This window comes from Phocoena phocoena, chromosome 12, assembly GCF_963924675.1.
Source record: "Phocoena phocoena chromosome 12, mPhoPho1.1, whole genome shotgun sequence".
NCBI classification, from domain to species: domain Eukaryota; kingdom Metazoa; phylum Chordata; class Mammalia; order Artiodactyla; family Phocoenidae; genus Phocoena; species Phocoena phocoena.
Window position 1 is genome coordinate 13,137,978 of NC_089230.1, and position 16,877 is coordinate 13,154,854.

The 16,877-nt window shown below is 41.2% G+C and overlaps 1 protein-coding gene across 1 annotated transcript in view; it reads left to right on the forward strand.

The window, feature by feature from the left end:
* Positions 1 to 4,883: 4,883 nt before the first annotated feature.
* RGS17 (regulator of G protein signaling 17) overlaps positions 4,884 to 16,877 on the forward strand; it is an 81,889-nt gene continuing 69,895 nt past the window's right edge. The window contains exon 1 of the mRNA XM_065888852.1: positions 4,884 to 4,987. The gene's annotated coding sequence lies outside the window, so the exon portion shown is untranslated. The remainder of the gene's footprint in view (positions 4,988 to 16,877) is intronic.

Consider the following 16,877-nt stretch of genomic DNA (forward strand, 5'->3'; position numbering starts at 1 on the left):
TCCCCTCTTCCTTCCATCCAGCTCTGGAAGTAGGTCTGACAAAGCAGAAGCCTATTCCATAATCCCACAACCGTCATCTACGGGCCTTTAAAAATCTCAAAATAATACAACATTGACCATTAAGTTCTGGAACTTTTCTCCATCCACAAAGAATCTGACTGTAATCATTGATCATCATCATATTCTCTAAGTGAGATAAACATTTCACTCTTTTTCCACGGAGGAGCAGAGGACTGTTGTCCAACATTGCATGATAGATCTGTTGTACCAAACAGAGCGTGAGTATGCAGAGTTCATCTACTGAGAACTTCTATAAAGTACTTAGTGTGACTCAAAAACAGCTCTATCTTGTCAAGGCATTGTGGGAATGGCTTGACGATATAGAATTTATGGTGTACAAAATTGGGCATAACTGATAAAAATCACATGAAGGTGTTTATATCTACTTCAGTGGACTCATTCAATTGAAATGTGAAAAATGCCAATTACCCTATAAAATCACTAATGCTATTCCGAAAGAATAATATTGAGCCCTTTAAGTTCAATGATGGTCAGTTAAACAATTAAGGAGACATTAATAACTAATGATTTATTTAAAAATAAAGTATATATAAAATATGTAGCTCTAATTATATCTCATTTTATATATTTGGGAGGCAGACTGTCTTGTCTTTCTTTCCTTTCTCTCACCTTCTTCAAATGTTAATGAAGAAATACAAGTATTTGTTTTTTTGTCTCCTCTGATTCTGCACACTTCTTTTTTTTTATCACTTTTTAAAAATTGAAGTATAGTTGATTTACAATGTTGTGTTAGTGTCAGGTGTACAGCAAAGTGACTCAGTTTCCATCTAAATAATTTCCCTGAGAAGAGTCTGTCTCCAAAGTTTGAATGAAACTAGCTGAAGAAACATGAGGAGCCCCACTTACTAAAAATAAAGAAAAAGCATGTGTAAGTGGTCATATTTTAGCTATCCTTCCACACGTCACTCTGGAGAGGTCTGCCCAGATGGCGCAGTCAGTGTTTCCTACATTCAAATGAACTTCTTCCTTTTCCCTCCACTTTTCAAAGGTAAAGCAGATGTTTTTAAATAAATGAGCATGTGGGAAAAGAGAGAATAAAATGTAAAGATGTTACATAATTTCCTTCTGAAATAACCTTTGGAGGATACCGAACTAACTGAGGTAGATTCCATGTCTCCTAATGATGACAAATACCCTTAATTATGAGTAAATGTGCTATAAATATTACGATGCTCTGTGTTTTTCCAGTATCTCGTCTGCACATACTTTGTCTTCAAATCTTCTGTCTGCCTCCTATAGCAAAATCTGCTGCTGCATCCAGATTCTCTCTCCTTGAAAAACACATTCGTAATATCATGGAAATATTCATGATCAAATGCTGCTTTTCATATCTACTGCACAGCTGTTTAGTGATGAGCTCTGAAATTCTGTATAAAGAGAAGAGAAGGCATCCCCATGGCCAAAATAAACTGAAATCCATTTCTGAGTCACTTATAATGATTTTATATAACATTTACGTTTTTTGCAAAAAACTTGAAGACATAATGCCAGGCTGTAGTAGACATTAATAAAGTTTATTGAGTTGAATTTTTGACCTATCCCTCATTTGATATCATTGGAACTCCAGATATTTCCTAAGACCCAGATATACACACGGAGGCTGCAAGTGATGAAGGTCATTAAAGCAGTGGCTGGTTCCACCCATCTCTCTAATACTCAGAACATGGCGACGTGTCCAGTTCCTAGAGTGCTACCACTGAAGATTCTGGCTAATACACAAAGGATTACACAACAAGTTACAACTAGGAAAGAAAGTCACCAAGAGGTTACATTTGAATTCAGCAAGTAAATGAGTAGCAGAACAGCCAAGTTGTCATAGGTGCAGACAATTACCCCAACAGCCATTATTACAACGTAGGGAAGTTCACAGAAGTAAGATGTCTTTCTTATCAGGTATGTTTGTTTTAAAGTTGGTTCTAGGAACACTACTTTGGCATCTAGTTGAGATGCGTATCATTCCATGGAGCCGTCTTTGACAGGATGGGCAGGGGAAACAATATGGTCTACCTGCGCACTTCTGGGAACCAACAGATTCTGACAGGCAGTAGTGAGGTCCAAGAAGAAGTGTCAGGAAAAATAAAGAAAACTTTTTAAGTGTGTTATTTATTCATTCAGTCATGCATTCATTCACTAAATACTTACTGAGTATGCACGATGTGTCCAGTCCCATTCTGGGCATTAGAGATAAAACAATGAAAAATGTAGGGAACCCTCTTGAGAGACTCTATCATAGAGGGGGATGAGGAGATAATAAACAAGTAAACAAATGCAAGCTGATTCAGATAGTGAAAAATGTCTGGAAGAAAATAAAGCAAGGGGATCCAACAGAGAAAAACACTGGAGCAGATTACATTGGGTGGTTGGTTAGATAAGGCCTATCTGAGTAGGTGATATCTGAGCGGAGACCTGTGGGATATTTAGGAACCTACTATGGGGGATGGGGGGCGAGCAGAGGATTCCAGACAAAAAGAACAGCAAGTACTGTAAGTTAGACTTATTCAAGAAACACGCCGATGTGGCTATAGAACACATAGACTGGGACAATATTAAATAGATACTTCTATGCTGTGCTAAGGATTAGGGTTTGTACTTAAAGTGCAATGAAATCTCATTGGGGAGTTTAAAGCTGAAGCATGATGTGATCTGGTTATGTTTTCAAAAGATCACATAGCTGTTGCTTGGAGAATGTGTTGACAGAGGCTTAGACTAAGGTTATACCAATGGGAAGGGAGAAAAGTAGATGAATTGGGGCTACATTTTGGAGACAACATGACATGCTAATTAATTGGATGTATGGGTGAAAGAGAAAGCAAGGATAACTTCTAAATTTTTGTCTGGAGTGACTGTGTGGAAACAGAAGAGAAATGGGTTTGGAGGGGTTAGATATTTGGAGTTCTGCTTTTGAGGTGCCTGTTAAACATAATAATACTATCTATCTTGTGGAGAAAACAAGAAATCTATGTGAAACATTTACCCCAGAACTTGGCACACAGTAATTGTTCAGTAAAAGCTATTATAATTATCTTCAAGTGAAGATGTAAAAGTAGTTGACATAAAAGAGCTCTGGAAGAGGTCAGGTGGAGATATAAATCTGGGAGTTATACAGAATTCAGTGATGCTCAAACCACTTTTTTTTTTTTTGCGGTACGCGGGCCTCTCACTGTTGTGGCCTCTCCCGTTGCGGAGCACAGGCTCCGGATGCGCAGGCTCAGCGGCCATGGCTCACGGGCCTAGCCGCTCCGCGGCATGTGGGATCTTCCCGCACCGGAGCACGAACCCGTGTCCCCTGCATCGGCAGGCGGACGCTCAACCACTGCGCCACCAGGGAAGCCCCCTCAAACCATTTTTGATGAAGGACTTTTTTATTTTCAATGCACCGTGCGTGGACCAATACTTCTGTAAAATCCAACAAAAATGAGTTACTTTACAAATAAAATAAAACATACAAAGTCCAACTAGCTAATGTGCTTGGATGCCAAGGCAAAGCCAAACTGCTATAAAAGTTTCTAAGTCTTCCTCTCAATTTCTAAACATATCTCTCATTAGAGAGCAATAAAGAACAATTTGCAGACCAGCACAAGCCCGGGGAATACACTTTGAAGATCACCAGTACTCAGAAGCAGGGTGTAGCTAGAGAGGAAGGCCCTAGAGCAAGCAGAGACACAGTGCAGTCAAGTAGGGGTGGAGGTGGGGGAAGTCTAGGAGGGTGTTCAGTAAAGGAGCGTGAAATAATAACGCTGTTTGAATGCATAAGCACACAAGCATTGGGAAACCATATACATTTACAAGTAATCAGTTTTAAATAGGTATAAGAAAAAAAGCCTAATCATTCCTGCCAGGAACTCTATTCTCTTCCCACAGATGCCACATCTGAAGAGAAAGACACCCGCTTCCCTAATTCACGCTCACAGACACTTCAATCTAATCATCGGAGATGCAATCTAGCGCTGAGGATGCATTAAGTATCCAAAGCTCCTTCACTACCAAGCTGGGCTCCGCTTGGGAGCAGCACAATTATCAGACCTGATCGCTACGGAGCTGTCCGCGAAGGATGCTTCAGGCCCCAAGCATCAACATCTCTGTTAGTAAGTCACTGCTCTTGCCCTGTCATCAGCATCTCTCACTCAAAACTCTGGCTCCAGGGGTCCTGACGTCTGAGACAGAACATATGCCCCAGACCCGAGAGCATCTGTGATCATTCTTAGGGAAAAGGGTCAGATTCTGGCTGAGGACTTCAATAAAGTAAAGAACCCTTGTTAAAGTCGAGTCTTCTGGTAAGCAACATTTGCTTAACTTCCTACTTCTTTGAACCCTCACGCAGGGACTGCCTCCACTGGGACCCCGCCGCTGCACCTGTTTTGTTCCTTAAAGACAAGATTCGGGTTTCAAACATTCGCCTGAAGCGCAGGGTAAAATAACGCGGGCTGCGGGTGAACGTGAAGTTGAAAGAGCCTGGGCGCGAGAGCCTCTCTCATCAAGGGAGGTTCCCAGGTCTCCAAGGTGCCCGCGAAGCCGCGGACCCCCGGCGCCGGAGCCCGGAGCTGCAACCGAGCCCCTCCGCGCCGTGGGCGCCGAGCCGAGGCGAGCGCGCGTGGGCCTGGCGGCCAGGGAGGGGCGGAGGCGCGCCGTGACTCAAGCGGTCGCACCCCCAGGGAAGAAGCGGCACCTCTGGCCGAGCCGGGCGAGGGGCTGCGCCCGCCCGCGGAGCGCATGCGCGCTGCCGAGAGGCTCCCGCTCCCTCCTCCCCCTCCCCCACCACTCCCTCCTCGTCTCTCTTCCCTTCTCCTCGCCAGCGGGGAGCTGAAGTTGGGCGGATGGCAGCAAACCGGCTCCGCTAGAGGACCGAGCAGCTCAGCCTCGCGCCCCCGGACCCAGCGGTGCGCTGCCCACACCTCCAGGCGACTGGGTAAGATGTTGCCTCTGATACCGAGCGGTGCTAAGTAAATGACATCAAAATGTCTGCTCTGCACCGATGGATGAATCTTTTAAAGGTGTGTTGGGGGGTGCGGAGGTGAAGGAAAGAGGGGGCGGAGAGTGCAACTGCCTGTGCCCGGGCGGGGCAGTCAGCCGGCGCGGGGGTCTCGGCGCTGCCCGCGGCGCCGCGGGAGGAAGCCCGGGCCGCGCCGCTGGTTTGGGAAGTTGGATCCCGCGTTGCAGCCTCTGCGCGGTCCGCTCGTCGCCCTCCGGCTGCTGCGGACCAGCTGGGCGAGTGTCCTGCCGGCCCAGGGAACCTTCAGTCGGGTCCCCGGCGGAGAGCTGGGCGCCTTGGGGATCCGGCAGCGAGGGCCGGGGGCGGCGGGAGATCCCGCGGGGCGCGAGGACCTGCCGATTGGGGTGGCTGTTTGTTAGAAAACCGAATGTGAAATTAACAGTGTCCAATCGACCGATCACCTCGGGGTGCTATTTTCTCTTGCTTCACCTTTGGGAAAATGCAGGTGGTGAAGGTGTGAGCCAAAGGGGGTGCAAAAATGCATACCTTGAGCATCGATAAAATATCGGAGGTGTGTGGGTAGGGGGCGGGGGCCTCTTTTGTTCTTTCCCCTCCTTCTGGTCGGAGGGAAGGGAGTTCTAGTGTGCACGGCTTGAGGTAGGTTTCACAGCCTTCGAGAGGGCGAGGAGGTGGAACGCCTGCCAACCCCCTAGCCGCTGCCCGGGTGGGTGTATCCGAGGCTCTCTTGCTAGAGGTGATGATGATTCTTTTCATTATCGATAGAATTACAGTTTAACAGCGGCTTACCCGCCAGCCTTCCTCCTCTCCCTCTTCTCGTGCTGCGGCAGAGGCTGGGTGCAGACACTCGGCCGTTTCCTCTACTCCCTACCTCCCTTTCTCTGTGAAAAATGTCGGAGGACTTGAGGATGGCGGAGAGACAGAGCTGGCCTCGGCAGCCGCGGAGGGGAGATGCTCCTCGCGAGCGGGAGGCTGCTGGCAGGGCGTCCCGGGCAGCCCGCGCAGCCTCAGGAGTCGCTGGGCTTCTGGAGACAGAGCAAGGGTCGCCCGGCCAAAAAGATGCCAGCCGTGCGGGGACCCGCCCTGCGCCCCGGGGCACCCACTCACCTGGGACAATCTCGGTCGCTCCTGGCTCCTGGCATAGTAGTTTTCCTAACCACTCTGACCCTTCGATAAACGTTTCCTTACTTAAAAGAGTCACTTGAAGGTTTGTCTAGAGAACTTTGCAATCTTCCCACAGTTGTTTCTTTTTCTTTTTAAAAATCGTTTTACAGCCAGACTATTTCCATCATGGGGTGGCTATCACAAACAATAGAGAGAAATCTTGTAGTTGGATTCCCATTTAGCATAAGCGTTTCTGAGACTGCCATCTGCATTTCCGGCGTTCATACATACTGGTTTTCCTGGTGATGAACCCTCTGAAAATCATTTAATTGGAGAAATGAGAAACAATTTTCACCCCTGTAATGAAAAATAATGTTTTTCTCTCGGTTTCATAGCTGCTAGCCATTATGTGTGTTTAATACTTTTGAAAGCTGTGGAACACTTTGGGTAAATTGTATTTGTTTCTAAAATCCTTTGTGGCAACAATAGCAGGTATCTATGAAATATACACTTTGCACTGATATCTAATGAAAAGGTGGTTTGTACTCATAAATTCAAATGAATGAGCAGTTTGACCTCCTCCAGTTAAGTTACTATTATTAAGCTGTTTCTTCTGTTAACAAGAGCTAAAACAGTAATTAGCACACTCATGGGAGAGGAGACTTATTCACTATTTTAATAATCTTAAAAACTATATTTAAAGACATCATGGTAGGGTAGTTTATTTACAATTTTTAGAAATGAGAAAACAAGTGTTTATCACTACAAAGGATTAGATGGTATCATTTATTAAATAAGATGAATCGCCATGGCAATGGCACCTGATCTCAGAGCCGTGGGCACTCATCCTTCCTCCTGAATTTGTAGTCTGAAAGATTAAGAGAACCACCTAATTTACAGAACAAACAACATAAGGTGTCTGTTGTGGCAGATTCTACCCTTTTTGCTCTGGTTCCTCAACTACTCCTTGGTGTTCAGTGGCCACAGAAGGGGATTAACAAGGAGGTTAATTTGCTCTTCCTGTTCGTTAATAAGGCATCCATTTTCCTGCTCACATAGATATCTCTCTGCTTTTAGGGATCTTCCTACAGGGTCCTAATTTATTTGAACTCATAATGTTGAAAGTCTAAGTCATTATCATTTCTATGGACTTCGTATAATTTTTAATAATAATAATTAAAAAAAAAAACCAAAACATTCCTTAACATTTCTTACCACTAGGGCTAGGAGCTTTGAAGAAAAGGAGACATGTACGTATCCTCACCCACATGACATTATTATAACAGCCAAATCTAAAACTAAATTGATAAAAATTCTGGTTGACTCACAGACTAAAAAGCAAGAAAGCATTTACCTGTTAACTTACAGTTGTAGAGATAGTGGCCTTCCTAGTAGAAGCCCATTTGCTGCAAGGCATGGGCTTTTCTGGAAAAGTGAAAGGTGGACGTGGATAAGGAAATGTGGAGCGAAGATGGACGGGAACCCATCCAACGGCATTTCTGCTGAGAAGCTTTTTTCTGATAGTGCATCTCTGCTAACTTAACAAGGAAAATATTGCACCACCCAGCAGGGCAAATGCAAGGACCACTGTATACCCAGTGGAGGAGAATAATCCTATGTGATGTTAAAAAGCATTTTATTTCATCTGATTACTACAGGTAGAGTGTAAGCATGAATTCATTGTAGAGGCTTAAAACTGTATGACATTTCCAGGGGGTGTCCTGGATCCTCGGAAATATTATACGTTTTTATGGAAGGCTTAAAGAAATAAAAGTGTCCTTAGATGTAAGTAGCTAGGTCGTTGCTTTTTGTTTGTTTGTTTTTGCGGTACGCGGACCTCTCACTGTTGTGGCCTCTCCCGTTGCAGAGGACAGGATCCGGACGCTCCGGCTCAGCGGCCATGGTTCACGGGCCCAGCTGCTCCACAGGCATGTGGGATCTTCCCGGGCCGGGGCATGAACCCGTGTCCCCTGCATCGGCAGGCGGACTCTCAACCACTGCGCCACCAGGGAAGCCCTGCCAGGACGTTTGATGTTAGATTGATAGATACTCTCAGCCTCACTATCTCTTCCCATCTCCACTTACCCCCCAAAGACTTCCCTAATATCCAAAGAAATTCCTTTATACTGTTATTCCTGCTGTGGTGCCGATACGTAGCACAATATCTGGCAAAAGGCAAGTGTTAAATAAGAACTTATTCAATTAATAAATTTTGCAGAACTGACATGGTTCACAGAAAACTTCCAAGATTTTTACATTTTTTTTTAGAAGCGTGATCATATTCATTACCAAATATACTACATCTTTGGAGGAAACCATTTTTAGAATTGTCACTTTGTGAATATGCATGTTTTTCCTATAATATTTCTATTGTTGATCTGTTTCCAAACAAAGTTTAAATTACCTGTGGGCAGGCATGGACATGATGAACATGAGCTTTGGGTCAAGTGGACCTTAGCTTTTGTCCTGGCTCCTCCATTGAATAGCTCTGTCGCCGTGGTCAAGTTACTTACCAGCTCTGAGCCTCAGTTTCTTCAGATATAACAGCAGGGATAGAGACCCATTTCCTAAGATGTTTGCAAGCATAAATGTGGTGCAATGTGTATAAAATGCTGAACGTGGGCCTCGCGTGTTTCCCAATATCTAAAGAACCGCTATTGAACATATGGGGAAATTTACCACAGGTTCGTTTCCTATGAATAAGTGGGACATTTTTTAAAGAATTAGAATCATATTGTAGAGCTTCATACTTGCTTTTTTAAACAATTGACATTACTTTGTTGACGTTTCCCAAGAAATTGGAATTGGTATGTTTAATATAATTTAGTGACTGCAAAAGAATTCACCTTATAGCTGTCAATTTATTTGGCTATTCTTTCTTTTTTGAATGTTGACATTATTTACAATATTTCACTGTTTTAACTGATGTGCATGCTAAGGTGTAGGCTTTGTCTGCATATGTATGGCATTTTTTCCTTTAGGCTTGCTACTTAGAACATCTAGTTCTCACCAACAAAATATCATTTTTTAAAAACTCTTTGCTGGGCTTCCCTGGTGGCGCAGTGGTTGAGAGTCCGCCTGCTGATGCAGGGGACACGGGTTCATGCCCCGGTCCGAGAAGATCCCACATGTCGCGGAGCGGCTGGGCCCGTGAGCCATGGCCGCTGAGCCTGCGCGTCCGGAGCCTGTGCTCCGCAACGGGAGAGGCCACAACAGTGAGAAGCCCGCGTACCGCAAAAAAAAAGAACAAAAAAACCAAGAAAACCTCTTTGCTAAATCTAAATGCCAATGGACAGATGAATGGATAAAGAAGATATGATACATATATGTAATGGAATATTACTCAGCCATAAAAAGAAATGAAATTGGGTCATTGGTAGAGATGTGGACGGACCTAGAGTCTGTCATGCAGCGTGAAGTAAGTCAGAAAGAGAAAAACAAATATCGTATATTAACACATGTATGTGGAATGTAGAAAGATGAACCTATTTGCAGGGAAGGAATAGATATGCAGACATAGAGAACAGACATGTGGACGTGGGTGGGGGGGAAGGGGAGTGTGGGATGAATTGGGAGATTAGGTTTGACATAAATACACTACCATGTGTAAAAAAATAGCTAGTGGGAACCTGCAGTATAACACAGGGAGCTCAGCTCTGTGCTCTGCGATGACCTAGATGGGTGGGATGGGGGGGAAGGGAGGGAGGTCCAAGAGGGAGGGGATATAGGTATACATATAGCTGATTCACTTCATTGTACGGCAGAAACTAACCCAACATTGTAAAGCAATTATATGCCAATAAAAAATAAATAAAAATTTAAAAATTGTGCTAACTTGATAGATGAAAATGATTTTTCAAATTTTTAATTCCTTGGTTACTAAGAATGCTGATAACTTTTTTGACACGCTTATAGCCATTTTTTTTTTTTGTCTCAAAGATCGCTTGTTCAAGTCTTCTGCCCATTTTTCCATTGTATTCTGAATGATTTTATTATTTGAGTGCGAATGTTAATATTAAAAGACAAGGCAAAAGCAAAGAAAGGAAATGCTTAGTGACAAAGAAGACACGCGGCAAAGACTACAGAGATCTTTGTGGTTGAACGGCTCTAGCTCAAATGGAGTGGCACAAACATTACCAAAGGCTGGAGATGGATCAGCCACAGCATTAGGGCTGCTATGTTGTCCATAACATACTGCCACCTGCCACCATGCTGGGGCCTTCCAAAGTGCACAGTTCCTTTTACTAGTTGAAGTCTGTCATTTTTCTGTTTGGGTACTATGCACACACACTCACACCTTACTAACAAGAAGCATGTACATCACATGACAAGCTCTCAGATTTTCATTGATTATTTCTGCCAGTTTTGAGTTTTCCTGAGATAAATGAGATTGAAAGGAAATATGGGAGTAGATGGAGGTCCTCTAGACCATTAATTGAAGTTTCTCATCAGAATGAAATCAATTAAGCTTCATTATAAGGCCATGTCATATTAGAATCCTGTCATCTCATTTTTAAACTGGAGGTGAAATTTAAATATTTAAAAGTTGAGACTAATCTAGTACCTTAATGAGTTCTGTATCTGTAGTGTTTCACACGATTCAGTGCTCTGATAAGTTCCCGGTTTTGAATTTTTAAATTCTGTGGCTGTTGACAAATTTGGTTTCAGAAGTTTAAATATTTAGCTTGGAAAATCTATAAAGTCCCTTAGATGTTAAACTACCTAGAAAGTGTAAAATTTTATAATTTTTGCTGGTTCCAGTTTATCAAATATAGTAAAGCCTCAGTAATTCAGAATCAGCGAACCTGGAATCTATAATGAACAGGAGGCCCCTGTAGGAGGAGCAGTGAGCTCTGGTGGAACAGAAAAGCTCGTTTCAAATAGGACTGGATTTGAGTTCTTGCTCTACTGTTTTCTAGATGTGCAGGCTTTTTCATTGAATTATATAAATGCTTTATACTTGAAATTCTAGAATGAGTAATAAACATCTAAAATCTCTCTGAATTCCTTAAACTTTGTATTTTTCAAAAAAAAATCTCTGTGTCAGTAAATATAACTTTATTATAAACAATGAATGTGGTTCACAAAGCAAATATTTACTTCCTTGGATTAGGTCACAGTCTTTTCACAGCACTTCTGATTGGCTATTGAAATACAAAGGTTTTAATTCAAGAGCCATGGCATTAAAAGAAAACAGACACAACCCAGGGGAAATTATGACATAAATGAAACGAGCAGGTAAGTGTTTATTTCATTTCTTTAATTATCTCGGGTCTTCCCAATGGCATCGTGAGTTAAATCCAGTGAGAACCTTTTGTGAAAGTTGACAACACTGTCTGTATCTCTAGTATCAATAAACGGTAGGGGCTTGTTTTTTTGGTGTATTATGACAGGCTATCTAGAGATTTTAGGAGTCCATTTTGTTTCTAGGAAAACTACCCCATGTCTCCACCCTGTTTCCCTCAACACTTCTACTTTTTTCAGGCTTCAATTAATCAAAATCAACAAATATTTGAAAGTCCTATAAGAAAAGTGGCAACTTACGCGATTTAATTTAGAGGGTGTGAAAAAGCATATGGAAAATTGCCCTTGAAAAAAAGAGACTTTAGAAGCAGCTTATGCAATTTGGTAGAAAGAGTGCAAATTTTGGATTCAAATAACCAGAGATTTGGCCTTAACTTTGTTGAGCCTTAGTGTCATTATCTGTAAATTAAAGACCGATTGTACATACCTTAAAAATGTTGAGGGAGTAAGTGAAATTATGTCCATAATTTGTCATGTATTGACAACCACTATGCAACTGTTATATACTGTACTAGAATTAAATAATGAAAAATAAACCCAAGAATAATTAAAATAATAAATAAAATAATTAAAATTAACCCAAGAAACATCGTGTAGATAAGTGCTTGAAGGAATTTTCATTTCTTACCAGTATTTGTCTTAACTAATGGGTCCTTATTAATGTTGAGGCTGCTCTCCGTGTGTCTGCTGTGTAATTCTTTCCTGACCAACTTGTTTAACCAACCTGTTAAGTGAACACTCATTCATTCATAAAATTCTTGAGCACCTACTATGTGCCAGGCTCTGCAATATGATTTTGGATGCAGAAAAATGATAAACATGGCCCCTTTCCACAAGTTCACATAGAAGCTTCTTCGACTTAGTATTATTTTGCTTTCATCGGGTGAGCACCGGTCATTCTAAGTTTACAAGTCGTAACTAGATACGACATGGAAGTAACGAGCAAGGATCTCCTTCGGATTTAGGAATTCTAGGCCCGTTGACCTCAAAGTGTAGAAATATCTGCTCCTTCTACACTTGGAGGTCAGTGAGCCTAAAAGCTGCTAAGCAGAGGCTCAGATAAGGGGAAGGGAGAACAGGAAGTGGCTCTGCTGGTGGATGATTTACCATCCACCACCATGTCCAAACAACAGAAGACTCGAGGCTCAGCCCTCCCCAACTCCCAATTCTCCCTCATTAAAGTGAACAAGTTGTCTGCATATATGTGCACTGTGCCTTTTTCCCCTTCACTTAAAGGCTACCCTGGGTAATCATCATCATATAATTTCAGGTATGCTAAAATGTTGGGTGAGGGTGTGAGCAAAGGGAGATAGTGAAAGTGATAGCCCCACCCTTCCTAAGGATCTGCGTTTCCCATACAATAAAAATATTATAATTTTTTTATCCTGATATTATTGCAGTTCTTTCACTGATAACAATCTTTTTGTAATATAGTAAGTTGACCAGAAATCCAGAATAATCTTTTCAGATATGAAAAGAAAAACCACATTTGATTTTGAAGAAAACCATCTTCAGCACCTACTTGTTGAAATCACTAGAGTGATCTCGAAATCCAGCAACTGGATTTATCCTGATCTAGGATGATTTGATGCCATTTATAAAGTCAAAGTAAAGACTTCAAGTCCTTCCTAGCAAAATGTTGTGAACATACAGTTAAATTGCCTGTATATGGTGATGAAAGATATTGACATTATGAATGAATTAACTTGAAAGTAAGCTAAACCCTCATTTCAGCCACCAAATTTAACTCACTAATCATTAAACCTTTAATTAGGCTGTCAATAAGTAACTATATGTGCTAATTTGGGGTTTAAACCGATTTCTTTCTCAATTTATTTCACTCAGCACCACCATACAGCATTTTGCTGGTGACCTATGAGTTTAGCATGGTCAAGACTCACTAGATAAAAGCACAGGAAAAATGAATATCTTTTACTCCTGTGTGAATTGAAATATAAAATTTTTCCTTCCCTACTGTTTGGGTGGAGTGTAACATTTCACTCCCCCATTTGTCTCTTACAGTGTTACTAGCAGCAGCAGTAGTAATAGTAGTAGAGATATTTCTACAGAGATAAATTGAAGAGGCAGGAATATAAACTCTTTTTGTACATCAAACACTTTACAGAAAAATAGGTGTTTATGTTATTTTATTTAATTTTTGGGATAGTCACACAATTTTGTGCCTGAAATTTAAAACATATCAAGAACTCAAATGTTAAATCTGTCAGGGCAAAACACGAAAACAAAAAAAACCCTGCTGTTTTATTTCATTCTGCTAGTCAAGAATAAACTGGCCTACTGTTCCTATATTAATTCACTTGCTTCTCAGAATAATCCTATGAAGTAGGTTCTGTCATGTTGGTCTGTCCCTCTTCATTTTATAAACAAGGAAACTGAAGCAAAGAAAAGTTAAATAACTTGCCCAGAATTAGTCGCTATTAAGTGGCAGCCTGTGTCTTTAACTTCATTTCTGCAGATTCTAAGACTTGATCCTCAAGACCAGGGGTTGGCAAATCACAGCCAATGGGCAAACATCTGGCCCACTGCCTATTTTTGTTAATAAAGTTTTATTGGAACACACACACACACACACACAAGAATAAACTGGCCTGATTGTCATATCTCTGCTAGTTTATGAGTAAATGATGTTGGCAATTTTGATTCAAGCTATTAGAGCCCATGTTTTCTTCATCAGCTCATGTCCAGTAATCTGAATTTTTGCTGTTGAAGAAATATTTCAGACTAAATTACTTTTAGTAAATCCAGTGTTTAATGACCCACCTGTATTTATATAAATGATGGATTTAGTTGAAGGATATATTTATGTATAATTTTTAATGCTGAAAACCAAGGGCTAGAGAAATCCTTGTATACTGGAATTGTTGCCAAAATTTAATATTTTGAAAAGACGTTTTATGTGTCAATGTTTGAGAATATGGGTGTGTTTTCCCTTTTTGTTTATGGGTTGAGAGCAGGAAATAACTGACCTGATGCCTGTGCAATCATAGCCAAGCGCTGGGGAGGGGATGATACATACTTGAGAATCCAAGAGGAGACACCAGTGATGTAAGAAAGAAAATCAAGTAAAAAGCAGGAAGGCTGGACTCAGAAAACGAGACTATTAGCTAAAAACTTATTACATCTTAAGGTATAATATCATTCAGTCATTATTATGTAACTCTGCTGTATTATGTAACCACCTCCAGTTTCATAAATTCGTGTGACTTAATCTTAAGATGGTAATTTTTTCCATTAATTCAGTAATTTCATTGACTGAACATCTGAGTAATACAAGTGGTGTTTCGTGAGGTAGAATTTCATTAAATAAATGTTAATTCCAGGAAGGAAAAAATGTACAGCACTTTTCTTGACCTGACTTAGGTTATGTTGAATAGTTACAAAATTCTTGTAGGTGATACCCCAATTCAACCACATTGATAAAAAGATCTGCTCCAAATTTTCTATTTAATGTAACTACTCCTAAATCCATCTTATATAAAATTAAATTTATTTTTGTGACATAAAGGGATCTTTACACTTTGCTTTATAATACCAGCAATGAATAAATGCACATGTGAAGCTTTGTTTTATTGAGCCGTGGGCAGTACAATGACTTAATGTCTAAACTATTTATTAAGACTTCGGGGGAGTGACAAGTGTGCTTGAAGGAGATTATTTTTAAGGACATGTGGATTTATGGCTTAGTAGGAACACTGAAAATACTTATTTAGTGAAGCTGCTTATTATAGCCAAAATCAGCGTTGGCACTGAGTGTACTGGCCTCTGACCACTAGCCCCAGGAAAGTCCCAGTCTGGTTAGATCTCAGGAAAAAAGAAGGAGGTCATGTGCTTGAAAGTAGAGCTCACAATCTAAAAAATTAAATTATGAACAGGCAGAAATGATGGAAAGAGAGAGTAGTCTTTTGGTGCACCTATAAATATGCCTGCGTGGGTCTGATTTTCCAAGTGTTTGCGTTCAATTCACAACTTGCCTTCATGTTCAGCTACTTATTCCTTTCACCCTTTTTGTTTCCTGCCTCCTTATTCACAATTAATGCAACTAACTAGAGCCTTACTCCGGAATTGGGAATAGTATAATTAAATAAATCATAGCCAAGCTAAAGGAAACTAAAGACTTGTTGAAGAAAGAAAATATGTATGTAAATTGGGATTACTGTTATATTCTAGGAGTGAAATAAAATGCTGTGAGGAACTTTAGATACATTTTAAATGGCCAGACCAGGATCTGGCAAAAGTTTTTTTGAGGTGGTAATATTTTCTCAAACTATTGAAAGTCGGAAAATTTTTTAAACATCTTTATTGAAGTATAATTGCTTTACAATGGTGTGTTAGTTTCTGCTGTATAACAAAGTGAATTAGCTATTCGTATTGTATATATGTGCCACATCTTCTTTATCCATTCATCTGTTGATGGACACTTAGGTTGTGAAAGATGGAAATTTGACAGGCAAAGAATGGCCTTCCAGACTCAAAGATAATGTAAAGGAAAAAAAGCACAGGACTAGGAAAAGTTGAAAAATACTTTGTGGCACAGTTTTCCAAAAATATATAGTACATGCAGGAAATCACAGGATAAAGCCAAGAAGGAGACAGATACTGGCAGGTGTTAATATCCAAGTGAAAAGCTAGCATTGTCCTCGACAGACCCAGAGTGCCATGGGCACCATATGAGTAGGGGATTACAGGGTGAGGATTGCGCATGTCAGGTCTGGACAGTGGGGAGGAGAAAGGCAGCAGGAAGACAGGTTCAGCTGTCCAAGCGAGAGAAGATGAGGCCTGAACTGGGAAACGGCCAAAGGCCAACCCAAGGCAGTAGGAAGATGATGTCATGAAATCACGTTCCGCTCAGAGCCTTCAGGATTTGGTCACCAATGAGATTTAGAAGATGTGAAAAGACCCTTAAAGCTGTTACAGAAGACTTGAGCCTGTGTATCTAGGTAATACAGATGCCATTAAGACCTGGAGAAACCAAACTGATGAAGAGGTTTGGGAGGAAACAAGCTGAGTTCAGCTTGGGGAAGGGTTTGCCACACCCATTAGAGTTCTAGCAGATGTTTCCCAGGCTGTGGATTAAAAGCCTGCTTGATTCAGTAGGAAGCAACAGGTCTGCTCTTAAGCTATGTCAATAGAGGCACAGAGTGTCTAGAATGAAGTTGATGACACTTCTGCAGTATTCTGCATTTTCCAAACCATAACTAGAATACTGTTGTGAACTTCTTTCCTCTGGACACCGTGGTTAGAGGTTTGCGATACAAAGCCAGTAATTCATGTGAGAAGTGACTATTGGAGGCATTTGTACTTTCTTAAGCTGGAATAGAGTGGTCCGCCTAGAGAATATGTGTGTTTCTCCATTTGGAGAAGAGCCATGTGAAATGATCAGACTCATTTTAAATTGCCCCAGTGACATAACGGGAATAAT